General features: G+C 42.0%; 1 protein-coding gene across 2 annotated transcripts in view; it reads left to right on the forward strand.

Annotated features, from left to right (window-relative positions):
- Positions 1–2,439: 2,439 nt before the first annotated feature.
- Positions 2,440–19,878, forward strand: part of GNB1L (G protein subunit beta 1 like) — a 49,278-nt gene continuing 31,839 nt past the window's right edge. Inside the window, exons 1-2 of one of the 2 annotated variants that reach the window (XM_063415773.1) lie at positions 2,440–3,319; positions 4,008–4,119. The gene's annotated coding sequence lies outside the window, so the exon portion shown is untranslated. The remainder of the gene's footprint in view (positions 3,320–4,007; positions 4,120–19,878) is intronic. The other variant, XM_063415772.1, reaches the window with a different exon arrangement.

Below are 19,878 nucleotides of genomic sequence, written 5' to 3' on the forward strand. Positions count from 1 at the left end.
TTTTGGGCAGCTGTAGGAACTGAACTGTTGGGCACTGTGCTTTGCCTTCCCATTCTGGCTTCTGTTGGTGCCAGGCTCAGGCTCAGGCTTTGCTGAGCCAGGCATCAGCTTTTCCCTACAAATGCAGCCAAACCAGCTGCTGCAGCTCACAGAGATCCTAATACTGCAGCACTGAGCTGCACTTCTGCTTGATGAACCCTGCTCAGCTCAGACAGCACCTCAGGGGATGGCCAGGGAGCCAGACCTTGCCCGTGTTACAAACTACAGAACTGAGCACATGAAGGAGAAATAGCCCTACCAGAGACAAAGTGAGTGAAAAGTGCTGAAAAACCTCACAGTAAACAGCCTAAACAACAAAATTAGTTCCTCCAGTTAGTCCATGGTCATCAGCGAGGCAAATGCCTCTGCCTCCTGGGCCAGACAGGCACTGTTTTAATGGTAGGCATAAATCTATTGCATTTTTCTCCTCGTGACCTAGCATATTCTGTCAATGCATGCTCCAGAGGAGTAGAATTTATGTGGACAATAAAACAATAGAGTTTCAGTGATATCAGCTGTTTGACGAACTTTAATATACATTTGCTATAAAACAGGCAGAAATTACCAGAATGTAATACCCAAATAAAATCCACAATCCATTTGCACGACAGATCTTCAATTTACTGGCATTCATGTGAAAGAGACACATAAAAATGATATCCATGCTTAAAATCACTTAAAAGCAGTCTGAAAGACCCCACAGTTGCAAGTGATACCTCAGTACTTAGCTAATACTCATGTTTCGATGGCTTTGCCTTCATGATTCTTCCAGTGGTTCCTTTATGTTTTCTGGTATTTTGCCAAACACCTGTGAATCAGTGCACAACAAATATTTCTGCCATTTAATTTAGCCTTGCACAGAAAGGCTGTATTAGGCCTGATACAGACCTAATCCCAAACCTCTAAAGAGGTTTAAGGCACTCTGGTTTCACCTAATCCCGAAACCTAAACCAGAATCATTGCAAACCTCCATGACACCACAGGAATGGGCAAATAGTGAGTTTCCACTATGAAATTATTAAAAGGACACAGTGTATCTTTTGGATTTGAGACGTAAAGCTTTGCCTAAGGAGCTTGGACTGTCCACAATAAAAGTGTTTATTTTGAAGTTAGGAGGTTGAAAGGTTTATTTGACTAGAGGGCTGGTTTCACCCCTCCCACCCAAAAAACAAAGAGGGGTGATCACCCAGAAGAGTGGAAAATAGGAGAAGGAATGAACAAGTATCAAGGGAGGGGCAGCCCAGCAAAGCAGTCAAAGATGAAACCCAGATTTCTTTTTAAGCTCAGTCTTGGTCCCTTGTGAGAAAGAGCAAGAGCAGAGCCCCTTGTGCACAGCTGGGCTCTTGGGACCTGAAGTTCTTCACAGCAAACATGTCAGGAAAGAGTTATTTATCATATAATAATCTCATTGCTGCTGTTCAATATAGAGGATTTGCTCTTTTGAGGTCTCTTACTGATAGGAGATAACATGTAAGAACGTGCTGTAATGGAACTTTCAATTACAAACTGCATCCAACTGTAATAAATTTGATCTTGCATTAATTCATGTTAAATTAATTGGATTCTGTCACTCCTGAATTCTGGTAACCACCTTATCTTGCCATACAACTCATTATCTTTGCATTGTGAAAGGGGTATTTCATTGTCAAGGCGACTGTAGGGAATATTAACTGTACCATATTCTAATAAACATTTAGCCCCAAACAAATTAAAGACCTGAAGTATACTGCACATGTGGTTCCATTTTACATAGCAATTTATAGCAATGATCTGCTGCTCTAAATCTCTTAATTCAGATCATTTCAGCAAAACATACAGGGAAATATGGGGCTGTACTTGTGCATTATACAATACAGAATGTATGTATCTGTGCTCGGGACATTCCTCCTAATGAGAGCATAACCTCCTCAGTGTACTGTGTTCTCATAACCACCAAATGCCATTTAAAGCCCTTTAGAGTGAGGATTTAGGAATCAGTGTTCCTACTGATGAGAAATTTGATATGAGTAGAAAAGCAAGCTCCAGATTTACCTTCCCAAAGTCGCAAAAAATCTCCATGCCTTTGTTTGCATCAATAGAAGTGGAACAGAACAGCACTCATTTAACAGCACGAGATCTAATTTAGTTTTGAAAGACACTGGCTCTTTGGGCAAAAATGGTAGAAAAACTGAAAAGCATGTTTTATGAGGTACCAAGCTTTCTGGCTGGAGTTAGAGCAGGGCAGCTTCCTGAAAAACTACATAAATGACACAGCTTTTAACTGCTAGACAGGTGACACAAGCAAATGATGGTTTATTTGTTTTCCTTGAGCAAGTCTTGGTGTGGCTGGAGAGTAAAAGGGGCCTGTGAAAGGGGGGAAGAAAGAGTGCATCTCTGCAGTGCTGTCACTGCACACGTCTGCACTGCGCGTCCCACCATCCTGCCGAGGGTGGACGGGTACAGTACCCGGGGACAACTGCAACCCCACGGCACTTTTGTTCCAACAACGCACACAGGGTTATTTAACTGTTGCCTGATTTAGTTCAGTTGTGACACCTGTAAAGGGAACTGGGAACCTTTTCGGAAGGCAACGTTTTTTCTCTAAGGCAGCTCTCCTGCAGGACCTGGGAGACTTTTTATGGCTGTGTTGCACTGAAAGAATTGGGTCTTTATCCCACAGCAAATCCAAGTTCACAGTGGCTTCTGGAGGAAACAAATGACCTCAGGAATGCGATAACCCCATGCATAGCACCTGATAAATGGAGAGAGCCCAACCCACAGCCCAGTGCGCACCCCACTGCTGGGCCTTCCCACCCCGCTGCGGGGAATGGCCCGAGCCACACACCGACTGGGGCAGCGACAGCCCGGCACCAGCGCCCCGGGCCAGCCCTTCCCGGCTGGCTCAGAGCTCGTCCCTGGCTCCACCGAGCAGTGACACGCTCCGGCTCCCGGTGAAGGCCGGGCCCTCCCGGTTACGGGGCGTGAGGAAGCGGACAGGCGCCGAGGCCCTCGTAGGACCCGCAGAGCGGGGCTGCTCCCCGGGGGCTGCGCTGCCCGCCGGTGCCGCCGCCGGCGCTGCGGGCGGCCGTGAGCGGGAGCCCCGGACGGACCCCCCGAGCCGCGCTCGGTCCCGGCTGCCGCTGGGCCCCGGCGGGCCGGCACCCACGGCGCGTGCGCGCCGCCCGCCGGCCCCGTGACGTCACGCGCGAAGCTCGGCGTTCCTCCTTGTCCGTCCGGTTCCCGCGGGGATCGCCGAATAATCGCTGTCACGCACCCGCCCCGCCGGGCGGAAGGGTGCTCGGTGAGCGGGGGGAGGGAGGATGGGGGGACCCCGCACTCGGCCGTGGGGGTGGCGGCGGGGCCGGATCGGGCTGGGACGGCACCGTTGTCACCGGCGCGGCGCAGCCTCACGGGCCGGAGGAGGCAGTGGCGCTGCGCGCACGCGCGGGGCGTCGCCACGGCAACGGCGCGGTGGAGGCTCGGCTGCCGCGTGCGGGGCGCGCGACGGGGGCGACGTCACGCACCGCCCGCGGCGCGCGGCCCCTTACAGCCCCTTACAGCCCCGGAGAGCCGCTCGTGTCCCCAGAGCCCCTCACAGCCCCTGAGAGCCACTCGTGTCCCCAGAGCCCTCACAGCCCCTCAGGGCCCTGGACAGCCCCTGAGATCCACTCGTGTCCCCAGAGCCCCTCACAGCCCCTGAGAGCCACTCGTGTCCCCAGAGCCCCTCAGAGCCACTTATGGTCCTAGAGCCCCTCACAGCCCCTCAGAATCCCGTGCGGCCTCTCAGAGCTCTGCACCGCCCCTCAGAGTCCCGCAAGGCCCTGCATAGCCACTCATGGCCTCTCGGAGCCCCTCACAGCCCCTCAGAGCCTTGCATGGCCCTGCAGAGCCTCACACAGCCCCACTCCAGCAGGGGTGGGAAGAAGCTCTAGGCGGCATGGTGAGGGAGATGTTTTGTTTGGAATCTGCATCTTCTTGATGCTCTGCAGCAGTTTGCCTGGACAGTCCGTGCAGGAGCTCCTCTGGCAGCGGTATTACAGTGTGTGTGCCTTGAGTTCAGGATACAGCCATCAGACATCAGTATCAGCACCAAACCCAGTGGTAATGGAGCTCACAGTTCTAATGTACCGAATTTTACAACTCTCCATAACAATCCCAGTATTTCTATGACCAATAGAAACAGGGGTTTTTTAGGTATTTAAGCAACACAGACACTGCTTGAGCAGACGGAGGTAAGGCAGGAACAGCACTGGCTGAGCATCAAACACGGTTCTGTCCAAGGAGAGCACGGCCTCGGGTGGGTCTCTCCCCACCATTTGCAAAAGAGTAGTGGCAGTCCTCAGGAACACCTAAAAGTGCTTTAATACCTTTCAGTTGGGAGCATTAAAAAAGACAACATACTATTGTCAAATACAGTACGGCAATATAAAAAATAATGTTTTATTTTATCAACTGGTCAGAGCTCTGTGGGCCCGCTCCGGGCTCGTGGCTGCCCGCTCGCTGTCGCCCTCTGGCGGCCGCGTTGCTCCGGGCGCAGCGCTCGGGGGACATTGGCACTGACCTCCGACATGGGCGTTCCTTCGCTGTGCTTGTCTCCTCTGTAGTGCTGGTCGTTTGAAGCAAGGAAAATGCCTTGTATAACTCCTTTAAACTTAAAAGTTAAGAGCAGGAAACAATCCCTGTTCTAGATTCAGCAGCTTCATTTTGAAATGAAAAAGGTAAAAAGCAAGCATGGTGTGTGCTCTAGAAAAAAACGGACCACACGAGATGGAAATGTGTGTGTAACTTTTTCCTCTGGGAATTGTTTTGAGGAGCATTTTGCCACACTTTTTAGCATAGTCTCTTTATGACCTGACATCCTTCTGAAGCTTCTTCCAGTAGACCCCCAGTGTTAGCAGCTTTTCTGTAAAGCTTTTAGAGAGGGCTCTGTGTCTGGGGAATGTCATAAAAAATGTATCCTGTCTGCTTAAGTTACAGGAAGTATAAAGAATTTTTTAAAATTTTATTTGTAACTAGATTACTGGATTTTTTAAAAGCTATGGGAGCAACTTCTTGTTTTTTAATGATTCCTATTAATGTTTCTATTGATTTACAGGTAAACTAGTTTTTTCTTGTTTTAAAAATACCCTGTGATCAGCAAGTCTAACTCTGTTTATTCTGGCGTGGATGTGTGATTATCAGTTATAAAGATTCTGCAGATGGAAATTATGTTGGTGCATGCACTGGAATAGATGCCTGTTTCTAATATCAGATAGATTGTCTGATTTCGGTTAATTGATGTAGAGACTTATTTTTAAGCACTAGAATTATGATGTTGGAATTGTTAGGTTTTTAGGGAGCAGATCTGTTGCCTAAGTACATTTATGCCTTTTCTGAGCATTTTAAAATACCATGAGTTTCTTTTTGCAAAGAACTGTTGAATTACTGACCCGAATATGTTCTTACATTCTAAAGAGACACATTGTTTTGGCTCTCTACCATGAAGTACATCAGGCTGTGTTTGCAGAGGTCTTATTTTTAATTTGAGTACTATTTCTCTGCAGGCTCAGCCATAACAATGTACTGTTTCATTGGATCAGTAGTAACTGTAAACCAGACATTGCTAATTAGCTCATATGGGAAATTTAACCCTGAAGATTCTGATTTTTCAAAATTATATTCTATGAAGGACTGTCTTCATTGGGGAAAAATAGCTACTATGACTGCTCTTCTGTAATTGTCTTATTGCAGCTGGATTATAGATGCATGCTAGTGCTATTTCTGGCTTTGTGAAGACAAACTTGATTAAAAAAAAGGTTGAACTTTGCTTTTTGGAGACCCTTTTCAAGTTGTAACACGGCTACTTTTCTTCTGTACAAACTTGGACTCTCAAGACAGTATTACATGTATTATTACATTATATATATATATACATTATTTGTGTGTCTTTATGAAGGGAAAAGGTAAGTGTAGTGGCAGTGTTTTCCTCCCCAGAATACCTGTGTGCATGCATTTATGCCCTCTTTGTAAGAACGCAGTTTGACTGCACTAGAATATACTTGGTAGTAAAAATGTAGGATTTCAAATTAGTAATAGGTTGAAAACTCTTCAAGCTACTGGAGTTTTAGTTTCCAAATTACTGGTCTCTGTGGAGCAGTGTAAGTGATCACAAAACAATGAGAATGAAACAACTCTTCCCAAAAAAGCTGCACAATTTTTTTGCCCAAGCAAGCCAGCTTCCTTTTGAGCTCTGTGCTGGCACAGTCATATCATTAAAAGTGCATTTTTCTTTTCTTTTCATAAGCAATAAAATAATTTCACAACAGTAATGAATGCACTTCCTATGGTACATTTTAATTATATGCAGCTAATGATGGCACAGCTCATCATTTCAAAAATTGTCTCACTGGCATTTATGACTTGCTGTAAACGCTCATATATCATGGGATTATTTGAAAGAACTGAAACTTTGAGAGATGTCAGGTTTGCTGTGTTGAGGAAGGTGACTCATTGTAAAGAGGTGCTGGTTAGCAATGGGAGACTGTAGAACACATTTAGGCTACAAACATCAGGGTCAACAGATTTACTTTAAAAAGCTGTGTTACTGGAAGTCATTTAAAAAAGGGATATCTTAGCCTTGAAAGTTTCCAGACAACTGAACTGGAGAATCCAGGCTATATAATGATTCAGAAGTGTTTAAAATAGGAATCAGTCTCTTCTACATCTCAAAGCAAAAGTTCCAGAGGAAGTCACCTTTTCTGTAAATGGATTTACCAGCACAGGTCTTTAGCACTGTAATATCACACTGCGAGCAAATTAAGAATTTTATGAGAAAAAAAAATCTTTTAGTCAGCAAATCTTCTTTCTCATGATTTATTTTTAAAGGTCATAAGGTGACCATTACAGTAAAAAAACCAGTTGTTTGTACAGGATAACCTTCCCAGATGAGATGCAACCCTGTCCTAAACCTCTGGGTCTGTGGCCTGAGTTTCCCAGAGCCACTGGGTGACAGTTGAGTGTAAGGTAAAGCTGAGCAAGAACTATTTGAAAAAGAAACATAGACTAATGTTTAGCTTTTCTTTTTGTTTTAGTTATTCCATAGTTTTTCAGTAGATGGTAAATTTCTTTGATTTAGGGGAGGGAAAGATTTTGCTTCAAAACACCAGCTAGGAATCTTAGGACAGACTTTTCACACTCAGACAGCTGGAGCAGCTGTAGATTCCCCACTGAAATGAAAATGCAACAATTCAAGATTTAGAAAGGCAAAAAGTGTGACCAGAGCATTAAATAGAAGGGCCATATGATACCAAAATTAAGCTCTGTGTTTATTATAAAGAAAATCCTTGTTTTAGAAGGGAAAAAAATGAACTTGTTCCACCACTTTCTTTTTTCCTCAGGAGAAAACACAGAATATATCCTAGGTAATAAATCTGTTTTATGGCTCACATGAGAAAGGGTGGAGAAACTCCCATTATTTTCTTCCCAGAAATTGAAATACACATGAGCTAACATGGGAGACACTGGGATTTTCATCCAACAAATGCACAGCTGGCTTCTGCTTTTATTATTTTTTTAAGCCTAATAATTTTTCATTTGATTAGCTGGTGGCTGACAAAACTATCACTTGCACAGTGTTTTGTATATTTAGTAGAGTAGGTGTGATGCGAAAAAGATCCTGTAATGTGTGCCCAGAAGCAGAGCACAACTTGTTCAGTTGATGAGAAATTTCTGCTTGCCCCTTCTTAAAATGCTAGTTTCTATCATCAGCATTTGAGTTTGAATATAAAGGAGCTTCCTGACCTCTGAAAACAGGAGAATTACATAAGATTTGAGGATTATTTTTTCTTAGTTCATGTTGTAGAACTGTATGATGTTGTGCACATAGAAATAAATTGTCAGGAGTCAGTTGGCAGCCCACAGTGCCAGTTTTGCTGTGAGAAAGCAGTGACACTGAGAGAAGAACTGTCCTAGTCAGTGTTAGGGGCTGGGAAAAGCAGAGCTGCAAACAAGATTAATTAGGGACTGTACACAGTGTGAGCTGTGGAGAGACCCATGGACACAGTTAATGTAAAAAAAACAATAGCAGCCTCCCACAAATGCAATGAGACAATGAGAAAAGTGAGCACAGACATAAAGGTGGGAGCAGAGGAGCCATGGATTCTCAGTTTGAAATCAGGAGGGAGGGTGGCCTATCAGAACTCCTTCATGTGCCTTCTGCAGAGTAAAGGAAGCATTCAAGAATCCAGTGTCCTGTTTTGTGTTGACCATTAATGCCAGGGACAAAGCAGGCTCGTTTCTCCTGTGTTGATCCTCCTGGTGTTTGAAGTGTTGAGCCGTGTTGCTGTCTGTGTGTTCTGGGCAAAGCAATGATAACACCTTCCTTAAGTAAGCAGCAGGGGAAAAAACTGCAGTTTTATGCCAGTTTTAAGGTAGGTCTGTATTGTCCTAGTGCTTAGTGTGTTTCTTGTTATTTTCAAAAATTCCAAAACAACTTCACATGTTCTGGGGGCAAGAGAGAATGTGGACTATCTGCTTCCACTCAAATATTGTCTCATGATGTCTCTGGTTTTGATTTGTAGTCATTTACAAGCGGTAGAGACTCAAAACCATGTAAGAAATTTCTGAGCTAAATTAGTTTGAAGCTACAGGTTCATTGCATAGCCAAACCTCTACTTTTAATGTCATTTCATACAGTGGCTGCTGGGGAAGGAGTGATTTTGAAAGGACTAGTAGAATCTCTGGATTGTGTATCTGTGTTCTGACCTAGCTCTATTACACTCACTAAATAATTGTTGACAAGTTCAAGCTCTGTAACTAGAGGGTTATGACTTTGCTAAATGCCAATTTATGTTCATGGCCGAAGAAAATTACCTTAATGGAAAAATATGAGACTGCTGAAGTGGCAGTAGATCATTGTGGGAGCTCTCTTTTGGTTGTGTGTCTCTTAGAGGCTTTATGCTGCTAGGGGTCAGAATACTGTGGTGTATGGGACTGTTTCTTGGGGCATGGAAGTGCGTGAAGTATCGGGGATGGCTGTTCCAACTGAGCGTTGCCCAGTGCAGAGATCCAGGCAGCAATCTCTCCAAAGGAGATAAAATCAGTGTGGCCAACTTCACTGTCCACCTCCTTTTTCCTCGGTCTGCCTTGTTAGAGTTTGCATCTCTGTCCTGCCAGTATTTCTGTAATGAGCCTGACCCTCTGAAGCTGTACTTTGAATTCTTGGCCCTGTGTGCCACCCTGGTTCTGAGCTGGGTGAGCCACGTTCCTGTGTTGGCTGGAGGGGATGTGTTCCTGGAGCAGCTGGAGATGCCGCTGGTTAGGAAAGGCCCTTGCAGCAGAATTGGTTGCCCTGGTGGCACCACCTTTCCTGCAGTGCAGCACCATTGCCTGGTTTTGCACTCTGATCTCTTGTCCCAGGTGCAGAGGGCTCCTCACCCAACTTGCAGTCCCTGTCCCAGGTTGCAGAGCTGGGGAGAGTCCATAGTGCTGTGCCAAAAAGCCAAGTGATCGTGTGAGCAGCGGGGTCTCCAGCCTGCTGCAGTTCCACAGCATTTGTGCTCTTTTGCTTGGTAACAGTTGGACCTTACTGAACCTGGCTCTCAAATCTGAGAGCAATTGGGAACATGTGACACATTGCAGGACTTTAAAATTTTTTTTTCTAGTAGTGTGTTTAGGCCTCCCTCCTTTCACTTCAACAATTGAGGGTGTTGGTTGTTTCCTCATGTTTGTGTAAGAAAAGCTTTTTATAGTCCATTTTTCCAGTTGGCGTGTGTACTTCCTCCACTGTAGCATAACACATCGTTCTTCCCATTCCCTCCCAGCCTCTGAAGCTAATGGAAGACCTTCAGGGCTGTTTTAGTTGCAATAAAAATGAAACTGTGGGATTGGGAATGGTCATTATTCTTGCCTTAAAATGCGTTCATCAACAAGTTTTGTTTTGTTCTTGGTGAGAATGATGTAAGGAAGCAAGGAACAATCAGCCACATTTAGTTTATAGGACATTTAGTTTGAACTGGACATCTCTAGCTCAATTTTTGTTTAGCTGAAAATCTATCAAGAAAAGCAAAAGTTTATTAGAAACATGAGTGGAAGTGGGCTGTGTTCTTTTTTTGCTTTTGACAGAAGAATTCTTAATGTAATACCAAATGTGAAGAATTTTTGAGTGTCATCCCTCCCAACTTCTGCAAGGTAACAGCTGGAGTGAAGGCAGTCTAGAAGCTCCACATCCATCCATTTTTTTTCCCTGTAATGCTGAGTCTGGCACACTGACAGCAGTTGAGCCTTGCAAATTTGGAGCTGTGCTGGAGGCCTTTCCTTGATGTAACATCAGTTCCACCAAAAAGAAAGGAAGGTGGCATGGCCACCTTCATATCACTGGCTGACAGAGCCCTGTCCCTGGTCAGGACAGTGTGCACTGCAGGGTGCATAAGGACAGTGCAGCACCCGGTTTGCCACAGCTCCACTCCTGCGTGCTGGTGGTTTTTATCACCATTTGTCCAGGAGTGTTACTTAGCCCCAGAATAGAATTGGCAATATTTAATGTGGAAGCCTTTTTTCTCTTGTCTGTGACAGATTATTGAAAATATCTGGAAATGCCCTTTATTTCTAGTGATTTGGATGCTATTTCTCAAGGAAGATTATGTTTTGGAACTATTTTTTTCAATTTTAAGTATTTTTAAATATAATCTTGCAAGGTTTTCCAACACTAATGAACACAGCCTGGGTCCTTCAGCGGAGGGACATGTGCAGACATGCAGACATGGCCCCTGTGGATTGAACTGCCTCACTGCTTCAGATCCTCACTGCTTTTAGCCTCTATATATGCCTTTGTTTTTTCCCAAATATCTAGTTCTAAGGTGGCATCATAACTAACCCAGTCAGGGCAGGAATTCACTCTTTTCCCATATACTAGCTCCATTGTAATCTTGCAGCAAAAAAAGTGGATCTGAGAATCCTTGCAGCTTAAATCTTACCATGGGATGTCTAAGGGCCTGACAGGTAATTTTTTAGCTACTTTTGTGTTTTGAGATTTCTCTAGGAAAATAACATTTTTAAGGTATTTGCTTATTTTATTGCTCCACTGCTAAATAATTGAAATCAGCACATAGCATCTAATTATTGTGATTTTTTATCATAGATATTGTGTAGTGCCTGATGGTGTAATTGGGCATTTTTATAATAAGCCCCTATTTTTTAAAACAAGGGGGAAATCTCTGAAATTTATGCCTTCATGCTTGTGCCCATTAAATGTGGTTATCATTATCTAGTGACGACATATGTTCTGTTCTTCCTGACTAGGATTCTCTTCTGTTTCATGCTGATGCTATCTGCATGCTAGATTATCCCTGTTCCTAGCAGCACCCCAGGGCAGTGGTGAGAAGTCAGTGTGTCCCGTATGGCCCATTGGACAGCAGGTTTGGGTGTGGGGAGATGGAGAGGAGACACAGTGGGGTGAAGGGACAGTGGGGCCCTGGAAGCAGGGCAGGCAGAGGGGAGCAGGGCTGGCTGTGTGTGCTGTCAGGCTGGCTGGCAGTATCGTGGGAGCGCTGCAGCGGGACAGGGTGCAGTTATTTGTTGTGCCATGCGGGAGGAAGGAGCCAGGGAGGAACTGCGACTGAGTCACCCGCTCTTCCTGGAGCGCCTCCTGGGGTGGTGCTGCTACAGGCAGCCCAGTGCAAGACTCAGCCTGAAGGCTCCAGAGAGCTGATTGCAAATATTTTGCAGAAGTCTTATTTTCTGGTAATTACTTTAACATGATTCAGTGTTTTCTGTTTTGTCTGATCTTGTTATGAGCCTTCTTGCCTGAGCCTTCACCCACTGTCATGGGAGTGGGGCAAGTGTTCCCACACCACGTGTACCATTCCTGCTGTCTTTGTCCGCTCAGATTCAGTGGCTGTGAGTAGGTGCTATTCGGTACAGCCGACCAGTGATGTCTCCGTTTGGAGAAACGACTCATCCTGGACCTGTTCCTGTGAAGCCTTTGAAACTACCAAGCTGTTTCAGATAGTAGGTTTAGAGCAATTTGTAGAATTGGGGTCCAGGTACTGTTTGCCAGTTCAGGTTTCTAGTGATTCATGGAATTAGAGCTCCTGTGGAACCTGGAACCTTGCTTCCGAGGCAGATGTTGTGTATGAACTGAGTCCAAAGCACCCAGTCTTCAACACAAATATGAAGAATGGCTAGGATTTAAGTTCCAGTGGGTCACCAATAGTGTTTACTAGAGACCAATAATAACAGTGAACAGAACTCATTCCATTCCCAGTTCTTTAGGGCTTTAGAAATCCAGCAGAACCAGCAAAATACCTAAAGCCCAACTGCTGAAACCCCGCCAAATTTTGTAAAGATTACAATGGTAACTTCAAATAAATATAAGTTGTAACTTCACATAAATATAATTTGTGCTCTGTAAATGCACGGTTTATTTAAAAACAATTATTTTGCCAAACCATGTATGTACCCAATAGCTAAACCAAGCAATAACTAAGAATTAACCAAGGTTAAGAAATCTAAGATTATGAGGTTTAGAAAAAACCTTTCTGATATATGTAGAGCTTTTGTTTAACCATGTGATTTACATTCAATCCTAGTTAGACTAATTAATACATACATATCTTTATAGCAGACCAAACACTTCTCATAAGCAACTGACTGGTTTGTGTTATTACACTGGTTCAATGAGGCTAGAGGGAGAGAGGTGTAGAGTATAACTCACTTGCATAATCTTTTGCAAGTAGTAGAAAAAATCTGCCTCACAGTATAGCTACAAGAAATACACGGGTGCTCATAATTCATGTTATCCCGTAAAATTTAGAAGAGCATTCAGAGACTGCAAATGAAGGTAATTTATGTGTAAAACCTCATCCATGAAGAATTTATTGCCATAGTAGGTATAATATACTTTGGCACAGACTTCTTCCGTGAAACCAGTACTTGCAGATTTGCGAAAGGAACATACCAGAGGCCTTGCAGGTTAAACTGTAGTCTGGTTTTATACAAAACACATTATAATGAAGACTTTTCTCTTTTGAGAGACCTGAAGTCAGTTGGTAAGTTAATGTGCCATGGCTGTGGACGATGTGTTAGAACATCTTCTCTGTGTGAGTAATCTCTTTAAAAGCACTGTTAGTTTACTGGAAAAAGTGCTACCTTTGTGTAAGTATTGATGTTTGGAAGTATTTTGAACCTTAGAGGGAACTGAGGAAACTGCAGAAGGGCATTCCTACAAAACATTTGAATTTGCTGTATCTAAAAATGAGTTTGTGCTTTGCAGAGGTTTGCTAACTGTGTCATGAAGCCCAGACCTTCTTCTTGTGAGGACTGCACTGGCACACGGGGCCTCATCTTTCTCTCTGCACTTGAGCAGAACTGGCAGGTGAAGGGCCTGGGATCCATCCATCCCATTGCCAGTTTGATTTGGGCATGTGGTGGCTGAAGTGAGGCCAAGGCAAGGCTGTGGTTACGTTGCATTGCTGTCGTGCACAGTCTCAGGGAGATGTCAGCACTGTTCTCCTCAGTGTTTGGGTGGCTCATGCAGCTGGAACAAAGAGATTTCCTTTTGTTGCTGCTGCTGGACTCTGATTTCTGTTTTCTTTTGAGATTACATTGTGCACTTATGCTTTTATAGTTGCTGCCTCTCTTTGACCCAAACACTTTTACTTCCATGGAAGTTAATGATATTAAATGAAAATCATGGCAACCCATTGCCACTCTGCATAATACAAAGTAAACCTAAGATAGAGCAGGATTTGTTATACTGTAAAATATGCCATTTCAATGCATGTAGCTGGGAATGGAGAGAAGCAGCTCCTAGCATGATATATAAGAGGGATTTTGGCCCACATCAGCAAGGGAAGCTACAGGGCATAGAGGTGTGAACTCTGAGACCAGAGGTCTCAAGCATTGATGTAGGACCTTTTTTGCAGTTAGGACCTTTAAAATTCTTCCCTGAAAGGTATGTACACAGCGGTGTTGGGCAGCAGTCTGCTAGGCTTGGATTGTCAGAGAACATTATCAATTCCTCTGGGATTTTAACTGTTAATTCCAGGAAGTCTAGGTGTTTCAGGAAGTGCTATTCAAATATTATGCTATTTCTTCCGGATGTAGATCCTTGGACAGTACACTTACACTTAGGTCTTTTCTCTGTTGGCTTGCTCTGCAGGAGAAATCCCAAACTAATGAGAACAAAGATAACTTCCTGTGCCAGGTGTATTAGCTGGAATTATCTCTCTTGTAGAAAGAAATAACTTTTCTTTTGAAAGCGACATGGTATTTTTGATGTTAGTGAAGGTTTATCTCATCAAGGATATCACTCTGCTACTAAGAAAAACTCATTGGACTCATATCAGAAGTACTGTATTCAGTTCTCTGCTTTTCCAGATGGATTTAGGGTTACAAATGGTGCAGAAATGGTAACTGAAACAATTTGGTCAAGTGGAACAACTGTCATATGAGGAGAAACTGAAAAGTCTGGTACTCTTCAGTTTAGAGAAAGACTGAGAGAAATTTATCATTGAGATTTGAGGTATACTTGCATGAGCCATAAACTGCATGAGTGCATCTCAGGTCAGCTCATTGTGTCTGTGGAAACTGGTGGTGCTCTGCTGTTGATGAGAAATCCACCATAAACAAATCCTCACTCGTGGTCTCAGGTGTGTGACTGGGAAACACATTTGGCTTTTAATCAAAAGAAATGGAGTGTTTGGTTCTTAGGAATATCTTTTCTGTTGTTTCAGTGAAGTAAATGTTAATGCAAATAAAGAGCTTACAGCGGTCTGACTAAAGCCTCCGCTAATGGAGCTTTGGTTATGTGAGAATTTGGATGTCATCATCCTTTTGTTTTCCACTTTTCTGGGGAAGTACTTCAGCTATACGGCAAAAATAAACCAAAGAAACCTCTTAAATCTTCACACTTAAATACATTTACGAATATTTTTAGTTACTGTTTACTCCTTGCAGATTTATCTTGGTCTGAAAAAAAGTTTTAGATGTATTGTTTTCCTAATAAAGATTTGACCTTCATCTTTATACGCGGTTTCACTATTCTTCCTATCAGCATTGAGTTCAAAGGAGCGCTCCGAAGCACGCAGGCAAAAGCCAGTTCCATTGTGTAAAATAGAAATGTGTGTTTTATATCACAGGAGTTTAGAGAACAATGCAAAGGTCAATTGTGTTGCTTGCTCTCCTGTCACATGATGTGGGTGTGTACATGAATGCATCCCTGGAATTCCACTGTGGGATCTGCATCTTTGAAGCTGATGCTAAAATTACTGCCGAGGCTCTTCCAAAGGCGGATACTGATAGAAGATTCAATGAAATCGAAGGTCGCCAGTCTGGTAGGCGTTGAAAGATACCTGGCTATGATACTATTTCTGATTTAATAATGCGAATGGGAGGCTAGCCCTTTGTAATAATTAGGACTAATTACTGAAGAGGTGTTGACAGATGGGCTAAGAGGAAACAAACTGCCTTTATCCAGTGGCTTAGAGTCAGATTACTAGTCTTGTGTTATCTGTTTCTCAGAAAGTAGAAGCTTCAATCATTCACTAAGTCTTCAAAGGGGAAAGGGATCCTAACAATATACAGGATTTGGGATGAAGCTATGAAATAAGTCTTTGACTCAAAATGGCTAAATTAATCTCCTTTCCGTAAATTATCATACTTTTAAAGTTTGAGTTACAGATGGAGAATCTGATTGTAGTACTGAAAAAATATGTGAAATCAGTATTGATGACTGTCCTGTTGCTGCTTCTGCTCATGGGTTAGTCTAAGATTGATTCCGTGCTGTTAATTATATTAATATGAATTCTTTGATTCCTTCTTATGCCATGCTTGCTATCCAGCTGAAACAGAGACCAGGAAAAGCAGTAAGTACTCTTTCATTCAGTGTTTGGTTTATGCAGATGTCATATCTGATCAACAAGCAGAAAATACATCTGCTGAAGTTAATTACAGTTATTTACCTTTTTAGGAGACAAGATCATGCATATTCCAGGACAAAAACAATAAATTACAATACAATTGCATTTACTGAGAATAATGTAGGATTTCCTTAAAGAGGATTTCTTGTCTCCCTTTGAATGTAGTATCCATCCAGCACATCTGCATGAAGTAGATACAATTATCCAGTGTGAATGGAGTTAACAAAGACATTCAGGGATTAATGCTTTGTCACCAGAATGAGCACTCAGTGTGACTTACTTTAGGCAAATTATTTAAAAGTCTAGCCACCCTGCATCTTCTCAAATGACTTTTAAGTGCTTCTCTCTGCACTCTCCACCATATATAGAACCTGGTTTTCTTAGAAATATGATAAATATGGTTGCATTCGATAGCACTTATAAGCAGAAGTAGCTTTCAATTATTTATTTACTTTTAACAAAAGGGGCCATTTAATTAATGCTTAAATATTTATAACAGTTTTATTGTGCTGCAAAATCGGTTATACTTTGATCTAGATTTTCTGGTTTGAGATAATAGGGTTGGTAAAAGTTTTCCTAATGAATTTGGTCAGAACATGACATAATCTGATTATCTGGTGAAAGATTGACACTTCAGTTCCTGCCAGCATAAAAGCGCGGTACAATGGGGGCTGTTCAGCACAAATTCAAAGGCTGGGAGTTCAAGTTCAGGTACGGCAGAATTGTTCAAAGTTTCACATTAGTGCAGTGAAACAGTGTTGCATTTTTCACTGCACTTTTGGTCAGGTGTAATTCACCGTGGATGAGAGGAGTGAAGCTTGAAGTTAAATGTGTAAACTGCAACTCCAGTCTGTAACTTTGGGTTAATTTCCCTCCACTTGCTAAATAGTATTTAGTGTTACTCCTTAAAACATAGAGAACCTTACTGGTCAGAACGTGACAGACACAGGAAACAGTACCAGAAACTGGGAATTAAGCATCATCAGTATTCAACCTGTTAAATGTAGAACCAGTTTTTTATCAATATCATCACATTTTAACAATTAACTGTTTAACATATGAGCAAATGCTCGTGTGCTTGGGGATGAGCATATTTAACATTTATTGCATCCTACATGCTTATGTAAAATAGATGTAGATTTGTGTGATCTAACTGCCTTGAAGGAACAGTTATGTCTAAAGTCTAAGTTTAGCCTAAACTGTTAAGATAAACATTAATTTTTTCATTTGATATTCAGGTAATATTTGCTTTGTAAATGTCATTCCTGTTTGCAGTGGAATTATAGTGATCCCTACTAGAGTTCTTGGACTAAGTTCTCTCCAATAACTTGGCTTATCCAAATACACTCTATAGAATAGGAGTCCTAGTAGCTAATTGAAACACTGTTAATACTGAAGGGGTTCTTGGAGAAAAGTGTTAAGTACCAAATGTGATGGTCTTTACTGAAATGCAGTTTGTTTCTGACCTTGAGAAGATTTTTCTGACCTGAATAAGGATTTAAAGCTTTAATCTAATGAATCGATACAGACTGTCCACATTGCTTTGTATCTTAAATTACCACAGGCATGTGAATCTCAGTGTCCCTGGGAAGGGGCCATCTGTGCCTGAGTCAGTGAGTGCAGTCCTGATCCCAGTTCTGGGGACTGTGCCACCTTGGGAGGTCACTTACTGTCCCTGCCACAGCTTCTCCATCTCCAGACAGGGACGTGGAATAACACTGCTCTCGGAGATGTGTTGTAATTTACACCGAAGCAGAAAGATCCCTAGGAGCAAATGAAATTTCATGAAATTTCATTCATTCATGAAATAGTGGTGTAATGAACGGACCCTGCAAACCCTTCCTCGTTTAAACAGCCTCACCGATATCATCTGGTAGTTTGGACAAGCATAGATCAGATCCAAAATTTGGATTTCAATATACAAGCTGGTCATAAATAGGAATTGCCCTTGGTTATTTAATATTCCTTCTGTGTTTATGTCAATTTATCTTGTTTGCTATTTGCAGTTTTAGAGTATATTTTTAACTGTTATGAAACAAATTACAATATAAACACGAGAGCAGGAAATACGTACAATATTCTGATATAAATGCGTCTCCCACCGTATGCTGGTGGAGTACATAGTCTGTTCAGCTAATTGCAGAGCCTTTTTTTTCTTCTTTTAATGAATATGTATTTTGTACTTGTCTTTTTAATTCTGTGAAATGTAAACTGTGTCATTAAAGTAAAAGAAATACTTTGAGAAGCACTGTCAGAGCTCAACTTGCAGCGTAGTTTAATTTAATTGCCTTCCTCTGCACGGCATCTCTCCGTGGTGAGGTGTGCACAGTACAGGGGTATTTCATAAGCAGAAGAAGCATGCAGCCAGGAACACAAGCTGAAGTTTTAAAAGCACATGAAAAGTAGATAGATTAATTGTGTCTTCGTAAAGTGTCACTTCTCACTATCTCCTCCTAACAAATGAGTGAGAACTGCCAACTTCAGGGACATTCAGATTAAAAACCAAAATAATTGAAGACTTCTGACTGTAAACAACAGACATTTTTTTTTCCTCAGGTTTGGCCAAAGCAAAATAAAATACAACACTACCTATTCCATGTGTAATAAAATATTTGCATATCTTTGTATCAGAGTTTAATCCAAATGTAATATTTATAGAGTAATAAAATAATTTATATAGTTTTATTTTAGTTGAATTGAAGGTGACTTGATGCAAAATTAAAATGCAGTGGCTTTTAAACTTAGGAAGATACTGAATTAATTTAATTTTAAGATTGGTAGGAAAATGAGATTGGGTCTTTCTCTCCCTTTTTGCTGACTGTATCAAGGCAGATCCTGAGCAGACCTTAATGTTCATGGGAGCAGCTCCGTTTCTAGCAGCTCTGGGCATGGTCCTGTACATCCACAATCAATTGATAAGTCATTAATAAGCGGCATACTTTAGAAGTATAAATTCATTTAGTGTTGCTTATATTTTGTTATGCAATATCATGTCACATATACTTTTCCTTAATTCTGAAAACTCTTGTTATACTTCACACTTCGAAGAAGAAAGTATAGGAGACAAAATGTCATCTGATTTGTGCTGTGTTTCATGTTCCTATGCCCTGTGGGAGGAAAGGAAAAGTAATAGAACAGACAAATAAATAAACGTGGTGTTGAAACTGGCATGACAGTTTCTGCTCTTGCACAAAGGAACTGCAATCAATTTATTGTCTTCATTGGTCAAGTGCCAGAATAACAGTATAATATTATACAAGAGTAGATTAATTAAAGTGTAATTAGAATGGAATAAATTAAACAATCATAAAAGTTTGTCATGGGAAAAATATGTGTTTAGAATTAATTAGTTTTCAAATAAAGTGATATTTTAATTGCTCAGAGTTACAGAATCCTTAATTGCAGACATATAATTCTGGCCTAAATAACTTCAGTTGCTGTAACAACTTGATATATTTCTTCTCTGTCAATTCTTTTTAATAGTTTGTTACCAAACAAGATTATTGCTGGAATGTCTGCAGAAATGTCTGGAAGACGTTTAATTAAGCCCATGCTATCTGAGGACATTATTAGCTCTTGGAACCAAGAGATTTGTGGCTGATGCTGCACTGTGCAGCACCCCTAATTAAGGAGGATGGGCAGACAGAGCCCCGTGGCTGACAGATTGCTATGCATGGCTGAACTGGAGGCTACTCAAAACACTCTTTTGATGGTCCTTGGCTTATCAATTTTCTGCTAGATTTCAATGATTTATCACATGTACAAACTTAAATTCATTCTAGGTCTGATGTTATGGTAAAGAGAGACTTATATAAATCCTTTGTTAAACTTATTTGTGTATATATAAATGCATATTCATATTTAAGTTTTCAGAGTGAATAATCATTTGTTGTCTTTTGTGTCCCCAATAATTTTATGCAGAGTGTGTTGTAGAGCTCAGCTCCTGTGGGCTTTTATGCCTTCT

This window comes from Prinia subflava, chromosome 19 (genome assembly GCF_021018805.1).
Source record: "Prinia subflava isolate CZ2003 ecotype Zambia chromosome 19, Cam_Psub_1.2, whole genome shotgun sequence".
NCBI classification, from domain to species: Eukaryota; Metazoa; Chordata; class Aves; order Passeriformes; family Cisticolidae; genus Prinia; species Prinia subflava.